This window comes from Myxocyprinus asiaticus, chromosome 10 (assembly GCF_019703515.2).
Source record: "Myxocyprinus asiaticus isolate MX2 ecotype Aquarium Trade chromosome 10, UBuf_Myxa_2, whole genome shotgun sequence".
In the NCBI taxonomy this organism is placed as follows: Eukaryota; Metazoa; Chordata; class Actinopteri; order Cypriniformes; family Catostomidae; genus Myxocyprinus; species Myxocyprinus asiaticus.
This window is the reverse complement of record NC_059353.1, coordinates 1,861,579-1,871,499: the sequence shown is the minus strand read 5'-3', so window position 1 is coordinate 1,871,499 and position 9,921 is coordinate 1,861,579.

Genomic DNA, 9,921 nt, shown 5'->3' with positions numbered 1-9,921 from the left:
GCAAAGGCTGTGAATACTTATGTACATGTGATTTTTTTGTTTTTTATTTTTAATAAATTTGCAAAGATTTCAAACAAACTTCTTTCACATTGTCATTATGGGGTATTGTTTGTAGAATTTTGAGGAAAATAATTAATTTAATCCATTTTGGAATAAGGCTGTAACATAACAAAATGTGGAAAAAGTGAAGCGCTATGAATACTTTCCGGATGCACTGTATGTGGTTACATCCTTGACTATGATACTCTACCAGACACTGTAGCCTTGATTTAGCAACCTGTTACATTCATAAATTAAGTCCAACAAAGAACCCATGCATGATCTTGTTCACAATAAAAACATAATCTTTCACATTTTAGACACATGTTAATGTTTTGATTAGTAATTAATTAGTAGTTGTTTTAAATGAGCCAGTGTGAGTTAATAGTTCTCAATTAGGCAGATCAAATTCAGTAATTATTGATTACCTTAAGTGAACTACCTCAGTCATCAGTTCACTACTACTTACTGATTGGTTAATCATGTTTCCATTTTAGTTAATAGTAGTAACTAAAGTGTTAATGTAGTACTACTCATTAATCCTTTATTAATTCCTGCATAATTACCATTCAGCTAAACTTTCACAAATCTGTTTTTATAACAGTGCAATTATTTTTCATGCAATCTTAATTTTATATATCATGCTTATATATAAAAACAATTCAAATTATTCAAAAATACGGTCTCCTTTATAGGTATTATATTAATATAGGCTTATATCAGACTTTCTTCTTGTACACACAGCAGGCACTGAATAAAACAGTAAGTGTCCTTTTAAAATGAATAGTGTTTCTGGTTATTATATGTAAAATTCAAGCGTCTGTATCTGAATTTCTATCAAATCCACTTTGTCTGCAATAAAGAATGCAAACATCGTGCAATCTTTTGTGACTGGTGTAGGTTCAGCAAACGACGGGAAGTGCAAAGTGTCCATCATGACAGCTCTCTTTTCATCTCCTTCCCTAAATGCAACAGGAAAATCTTACCGATCGGTAAGTCAAGGCGCAGTTCAAATCGAGCGCACCTAATCGTCTGAGGGGTCTTTGGTTTCAAGACATTATTTTATGACATGATAATATGTCCCAATACTTGCACACTTATTTGCTACACACTAAAAAGTAGATACTTAACAAAAAAGTACACACTTTAAAGGAATATGAGTAGGCGAATAGGGACGCAGCAAGTGTTTACACTTTTCAGAGATATCAACCTACAAATTGGCTTACTAAAGCAATATTACAAAAGCAGGAGTGCTGTATGGCCCTACATCAGCACGGCTGTGATTTGGCTGCTGGCGGAGTGCCGCAGGTAATCACAGCCGTGCTGATTTAGGGTCATACAGCACGACTGCGAGTGTGACATTTTATACAACAGTTCAACCAGCAAGTGAATAAAAAAATAAAGAAAAACTAAGGACTGACACAAAAAAAAAAAAACCGCACTTGTGCATGGAACTACTTTTTTACACCACGGTTCAGGATCTGCCATTGCTAGTTCAAAATATGTGCCCAAGCCTCCGTTACTAATTCAAAAATGTCACTTTAGAATTAGTAACGATGGCTTTGGCTGTTTCTAACAAGTTATTGGAGAAAAAAGGGTGATTGTGTGTGTTTATGTGTGTTTCTGTATGTGAGAGAGAAATAGAGAGCGATTGAGTGTATGTGATTACCTGCGTCTGTTGCGACCCTCTGCAAAAATGAACAATAGCTGTAGCATGAATAAGAAGCTGGTGAATAAGAAGATGGATTCATCCTCTTGTGTTAGTCAGCTTGCTCAAGATAATGTAATGTTGGTCAAGTATATCCTTTTTTCTCTTTGTGAAAAATAGCCATCCGAGGAGGATCCTCCCTGAGTATTTCACTGTAGCCAGTTCATTTTTCCACGATGTTGAATGTTTTCATCTGCTCCAAACTCAGAAACTCCAGTAGGTAAGCACCTTGAGTATGTGTGATTACTTTGTCTGTTGTGTCTCTCAGCTGTGTTAACCCTTAATGCTGAAGCTGTTAATTTAACTGTATTTCCAGCTGTAGTGCAGTAGCAATCCGAGCGATCATGGAGCAAGAGTCTATGGCAATGACTTCAAAGAAACCGCTCGCTGACTGGCAGCACTGACTCAAATGAACGTTGTTAACTCAACTGGCTCACAACACATAAAAATGCTCTTTTGTCACCAACATTTTTAATGTCAGGGAAAAAGAAAAAGACACATTTAGCTGCTTTTAACATATCTGCGCTGCTCTTTCACTTTAGTTTAAAATGCCAAAAAACAAACAAACAAACAAACAAGCGGAGTGATACAAAAAGTAAAGCATCCGAGTGCTTCTGTTCTGAGACACCAGCACGCTTGGAATGCTTCGCATCCAATCAAATACAAGGACCGTAACTAACTGTTGTATAAAAACATCCAAAACATTTTGCACTTCAGATTTAAATCTAAAAACATATCTGCACAGTTTCACCTGCAGTAATTCAGAAGATCGGTAATTTCAATTTCAGCTGTATTAAAGACAGACAGTAATAAATAAAATGTGTAAGAGGTGTTATTTGGGACATGGCTGCAGCATGAGTAGATTACAAAATCTAAATCCAAGTTCCACTCAGCAGTAGGTCAACATAGGAACAAAACAGGCACACACAGCGACTGACAAAGTCAACACTCTAAATTTAGCCTTAGACATTCAAAGCTGTCTTTGCACAGATGAGAAAGAGCTTTTGTCATTGCAAACGAATGGCTGGCACTTTAAACTGTTACCAGACAGAGACTGTGCCTGTGTGATTTAGCTATTTGAATCCACAGCAGCTATTGATTGAGCCACTGATTTGAATGGAGTTTAAGGTCATTTGCATGAACTATTTGGTTTTAATATGCAATTTATTTGTCTGATCAGTGGATGATGGCAGTGATTTCACCAGCAAAGAAATGTTCAATAACATGATGTAGAGTAAAGCTACCAACACAGTTGTAGTTCTTCAAAACTACTGCACCATCTTAACATTAAAGTATTTTGTGAAAATGAGGTGGTATGTTTTTTATTATTATTCATATTTTAGACCAGAACAAATCTCTGCATTCACATTTGTGATTTCAGAATGCAGTACTGTAGAATCTATAAGTATGCAACTATTTGACATTAACAAGTATAAAAATGCTATTTGTCACTTAGTGGAGAGATTATAAAACAGTTTATTCTAAGTTTTATGGTTACAGTAGATCTCTCTGCAGTATCCATAGTAAATGTCTAGACAAACACAAATCCCAGATTTCCCCACACTCTCCGTCTCAGCAAACACAAAAATCTACTGTCAAATCTACATAAATATGGCTGTAGGCATATACTTACATTCCCTAAATATTTGCCGAATATTTTTACCCTTAATAGTCAATGTGTGAATTGAGGATTTGTCCTGCAATAGCAATAATGCAGAAGCACCATATTTACAAAAACCTCTCATTCACGTTGCAGCTGAACATGTTTGAGACTGTTGCAATGTTATTTCATATCAATGTGGAAACATTAACAAACATAAACATATACAATCAAAATAATTCAGGTGAATGTTGAAGTTAGTAAAGGACAACAGAAAATTTTGAACATGGATATCAATAATGTCATTGGCTTATTGTCAGGAAATGGTGCCATTTGTGTGATGTATGTATCCCTCGTTATTCAAATGAATATTCTGGAGTTAATAATGCTAAGCTCAATTGACAACATTTGTAGAATAATGTTGATTTGAGATAATTTTTACTCAACCCTAGTTTTCTTTAATAAAAGCAAAAATCTGAGAGTTAATGATGTAAACAAAATGTTTATGTCTCTGGACGAGCACTGCAGTGGGCCCAACCACTTTGGGAGCAAAACAGTCCCATTACTCAAATTTTTGAGAGCTTCACTCAACACTTCATAGAGGTTTGTGGACACCCTGTGGGTGATACTTCCGCTGGTGCACAACTCTGTAATCTTCATCAAGTTAAAGTCTCCATCCAAGATTACGCTCTCAATTTCCGCACCCTAGCAGCCTCCAGTGGATGGAATGAGACTGCTCTACTCACCACTTACTGTCAAGGGCTCAACCCAACGCTGCGGCTGCATCTCTCTTCATTTGATGACACCATGGGGTCCGAGCGCTTCACCCAACTTTCTATCTGAGTCGCCAACCGAATGAAGCCCTGCCTCAATGAAGTGCCCACCTTGCAGTCTCTGCCTGTTCCTGCATGATCACCCTCAATACAATCTTCAGAACCAGGCGGGGAACCTATGCAGATGGATGTTCCTGGCTATCATCGGCAGAGCGCCAGCGTCAGCTGACCCAGCGGTTGTGCCTGTACTGTGGTGGTAAGGGACATGTCATCTCGGCGTGTCCCATTCGTCTTCCGTGCCCACTGGTGAGTCATGTTACTTACTCTAAAGTTTGTTCCTCTCCCTTGTCTACCAGTGTGATGCTTACTGCTCCCAACTTTTTCCTTACATTACTCGCACTCCTCGACTCTGTGTCAGCTGGCAACTTCATCTCAGATGCGCTCTGTCACCAACTCCAGCTCCATCCTCGGCCATGTTAGATCCACTCCATTATTGGCAAACCCATCAGCAGAGGTATGATTCGTCATTGTGTGGGCCCCGTGACACTCCAAGTCAGGTGTCTGCACCACAAAACCATCACCCTCCTGGTTTTGGAGAACTCCATCGCTGACATCATGTTGGGACGCCCATGGCTCGAACTGCATTCTCCCATCATTTCCTGGTCTTCTGGTGATGTCTTGAAGTGGGGCTACCAATGCTTTCCTACCTGTTTCCCCAATCTTCCCATTCCAAGGTCCTCGACTATCACCAAGAAATCTCCTCCTCTCTGTCTCAACTCCACCTTCATTGAGAGTCCTATCTGCTTCACCTCTGTGGAAATCCCATCCTGTTACTCCCATATCCAGGATGTCTTCTGCCCACTCCGCACCTCTCAACTTCCTCCTCACCGACCTTGGGACTGTGTGATAGACCTCCTCCCTGGTGAGCCAGTACCCCATGGAAAAATATATCCTTTCTCCAGAACAGAAGGCCATGGAGGAGTACATCGAGGAGGCTCTCAAACAAGACTACATCCGACCTTCCACATCTCCTGCTGCTTCGAGATTTTTCTTCATGGCGAAGAAGGGCGGAGGTCTCCGGCCCTGTATTGATTACAATTCCCTCAACAAGATAACGGTGAAGTTCCGATATCCACTTCCCCTTGTCCCGGCTGCCTTGGAACTGTTGAGAGGAGCTACCATCTTCACCAAGCTGGACCTGCGTTGCGCATATAACATCATTCGAATCCGGAGGGGAGATGAATGGAAGACCGCCTTTGTAACTCCAACCAGCCACTACGAGTACCAGGTGATGCCGTATGGCCTGGTCAATGCCCCCTCCGTGTTCCAGGGCTTCATGAATGATGTGTTCTGTGAGTACCTCCATCGAATCACCCTCGTTTACATCAACAACATTCTGGTGTACTCCTGGAACGAGACCGACCATCATCAACATGTCACGCTAGTGTTGAAAAAGCTGAGGGAATACCATCTGTACCTCAAGGCTGAGAAATGTTCCTTTCATCAGTCGTCCCTCCAGTTCCTAGGTTACAACATCAGCCCTGAGGGTATCCAGATGGACGAGGGGAAGGTAGAGGCTGTGCGATCCTGGCCCACACCTACTACCATCAAGGAACTCCAGCACTTCGTGGGTTACGCCAACTTCTATCGTCGCTTTATCAGGAATTACAGCTCCCGCACAGTCCCCTTAACCTTTCTTCTCTGATCCAAGCCTAAATCTCTGACCTGGAACTCCAAGGCTTCCTACGCCTTCCAACATCTGAAGGAGGCCTTTACCATGGCTCCACTTCTCATCCACCCTGATCCTAGTAAGCCTTTTGTGGTTGAAGTAGATACCTCCACTAATGGCATAGGAGCCGTGCTTTCTCAGCAGCATGGGAAACCATCTAAGCTCCATCCATGTGCCTTCTTCTCTCGAAAACTCTCCCCGGTGGAGCAAAATTATGACATTATGACATTATGACTATGGGATTCCTGAAGATATCGTCTCAGACAGAGGTCCACAGTTCATTTCCAGAGTCTCGAGAGCTTTCTTTTCCATCATGGGAGTGACCATCAGCCTCTCTTCCGGGTATCATCCTCACAGCAATGGGCAGACTGAGAGGAAAGGACCATTTCCTTCTAACCTTCTGTCATCACCACCAGAACTGTTGGAGTCGTTTTATGTCCTGGGCCGAGTATGTACAGAATTCCTTACGTTAACCCTCCACCAACTTAACACCCTTCAAGTGCATACTCGGCTACCAACCTCCTCTTTTCCCCTGGTCCAGAGAGCCATCTGATGTCCCAGCGGTCAACCATTGGTATAGAGAGTGAGAGGGTCTGGGTCCCGGAGATCGTCAACCCCAGTTACCAACCCAGGCAGAAGGTTTGGCTCTCCACTAAGGACATCTGGCTGCACCTACCCTGCAAAAAGCTAAGTCCCCGTTTCATCACTATCACTAAATAAATGAATCCAGTCACTTACCAACTCCAACTTCCCCCGAATACTGCATTCACCCTACTTTCCATGTCTCCCTCCTGAAACCTCACTATCCGTCTCTCTCTCCTCACCCCTCAGAACCTGATCCAGCTGACGACCCCACCCCCCCAGCCGCTAATCCTGGAAGACAGCCCCATCTATGCAGTTCATGACATACTGGACTCCCAACGTCGCAGGGGTCACCTCGAGTACCTCGTAGACTGGGAGGGCTATGGTCCCGAAGAAAGATCATGAGTACCCCAAGACAACATCCTGGACCCAACCCTACTCACTAACTTCCACAACATTCACCCAGACCATCCAGCTCCTTGTGGACAGGGTCGGCCATGGCATCGGGAGGCTCGTCCCTCAGGAGCGGTCCATGGGGGGGAGGGGGGTAATGTCACAGATCCACCTGACCTTCCCGCCACAAACACTCAAACTTCCCGCTCCCCCGAATACTGATCACCCGCACCTGTCTCCAATCACCATGTCAATCAGCTCCTCTATATAAACACTCCACTCTCCCTTCTGTCTTCATCTGTTATCATAGCAGTATACAGACTCGCTTACCTTCTACTTACCTGACTCTTCAGATGCCATTCCAGCGTGCTCCCTCGACGATTCCTCTCCAGCGCTATTCCGAAGTTTGTTCCAAGTCTCCTCTCCTGTGTTTCCTTCCCTTGATGTTATCATCCAACCAAGTAATACTTCTACCTGCAAACACAATAATCTCCATCAAGTACTGTTGTCTGTTACTGAACCAATCTGCTCATTCACCACTCACCTGCCATTTGCTGTCTGTGTTTGTGTTTGTTCAAATAAATACCTGCTTTTGGGTTCAACACCATCACGAGTCTGTGTTACTGTAACAACCGCAATAATTTAAACAACTTTACAGCTCTACTACACAAGTTTTAACAGAAGAATTTATGTAAGTGCTTTAATAAAACTATAACTTTCACATTTCTGCCTTCAAACCCTCCAAAAATTGTCGCCATTTTCTTCCATTGTAAGTGCCTCACTGTAGCCTCAAGTTTTATTTTTAAAGAAAATGAGGGATGATGGTGGTTATCAGCATTTTGCCACAAATGTTGTTGATTGACCTTAAGTTGTATTGAATATTTCTTTAATTCTATTTTCACATTTATTTGATCATGTTTATTTATTTGTTTCAAATTTGGTTATTTGACTATTTAGTGTATAATACAAAAGAAATGTTAAAATACAACAATAATTTTAACTGTTTGTTTTTGTAATATGTGCAAATTTGCATGTTCTCATTACAATACGCTGTAGTTCCTACCACAATGTATTGGGTAAAAAAGAAAAATAACTTTGCTTTTTTTTTTGCACTCACTTTTGCAATCAGGACAGATATTCTCCTGGTAGAGAGCTGCTGGTAAATTAACCTTCCTTTATGCCATTTCCAATAAAGGTAAAGGGTGCACTTAAGTCCAGGGTTATTAAAAGTTGAAGAAAAGCAATCTGGTATTCCTTGATTCTTCACTCGACTTGTTATAAAGTAATAATTTAATAATCCCATAATGTGGATCGAGGGGGGATTACATGGAGCTCTAATGTTCTGAAAGCACATCAAAGACATTTTTCAAAGTCCTTATCGAGTAATCTGCTTTGGGAACCATTTGCAGTATATTACATTAAAATGCCCAGTACTCATTGTCAGCTGAATCATGTAGATGCTCAAATTTCCAACAAGATAAAACAACAAACAAAATTATGTTTTTTTGTGTTGAATTCCCAACTAAACTTAAATGGTTTCATAAAGTTTGGTATTTTAATGTCATTCAATTATTGTTCTGCTGAAGTTCACCCAAAAATGAAAATTCTGTCATCGTGTACTCAACCTCATGTCATTCCAAACCCATTTATTAAGACAAGTCACACCATGATTTGCTTCAATAAAATCAAACGCCATCAATTACAACATGCCAAAATGTGCCTTCAAAAAAATTAGATTTTATTTTTATTTTTATTTTTTTATTTTTTTTACGATTTATTTTTATAGTTTGTCTAATAATACTAAAAACAGTTTAATGTCAACAAATTGAAAATTTTCGGACAATTCTTTAATATGTCAGGCTTTACAGGCTTTGTAAAATCTGAGACTGTTCCTCACATAAAGCTACCATGTGACATCCGAAGACTTGGAATATACTGTAGTGTACGAGTAATACACTTTAAAAATGTTTTAATGGTAACTTAAAAATGTGCTCCATGTGGTAACATCTAAATTATTAGAATTTTTCATGAACCCCTTAAACTCAGACGAAAATGAAAAATGTGAAGGGGTGAAGATGAAAAAATTAAAATAATAATTATGTAATCATTCAATAACCAGTAGCATGATCTACACAAATATGTGTTGTTCAAAAGCTTATTCACACAAATACACAATTATATACAAAGCAGATGTGACTTTTTGTCACATTTTTGCTTATTATTTCATGAAAAATAACCATAATATGCAAAATGGCATATTGTAACTTGCAACAGATGATCCTGATTTAAACGTTCCAAACAAAACATGATATGATATGTACAGTAGATGTTGAATTATTCCTCAAAGAGTATCATGAAATGCTAATGTGGCTAGTAGCATAGCACATGTCCGGTCAATTAAACCGGTGATCAAAACCATCATAGATGCATTAGATCATCATCATTGAATATCTCGTCATTGGAGTGTTCTAATCCATATTTAGTAAAAATAAAAAAGGCAGTCCAAACAATCAGACCCCATGTGGGTGAGCAGAACTAGAGCCCACATGGGCAGAATATGCACAAGAGAGTGCTCATCATGTTTTTGGAGTGTTGGAATATGGTCCATTTAGCTTGTTTTCATTATTTGGTACTTATTTGATAACTGGAAGTATTTTATTATTTATTTTACATTCATTAGCAGTTTTAATGTCCAATAAAACACATTAATTACTAGCTTGGGGAGGTTTTTGGACACTTGGGTAAAAAAAGGCTACCAGAGTTTCCAAAACTTAGAAAATTATAAATGTCTTCAGTGTAAGGGATACATTTGAAGTCAACCTGACTATACCATGTTACACCAACACATGTTTCTGTTTTTACAGTATATGGTCATCTTTTATAGTACTTTATTGTAGCTTTTGTTCTTTTTGACCGTCCCTGGTCACTGTCTGCTTTTATTGTATGGAAAAGAGAAGCTTGAACATTCAGCAAAACGTCTCCTTATGTGTTAGACAGAAAAAAAGGAAAACAGAAGAGTTTGAACAGCATGAGGGTGAGTAAATTATTTGCATTGTTGGGTGAGCTATTCAAAATGAGTAGAAACATTTTTCTAGGT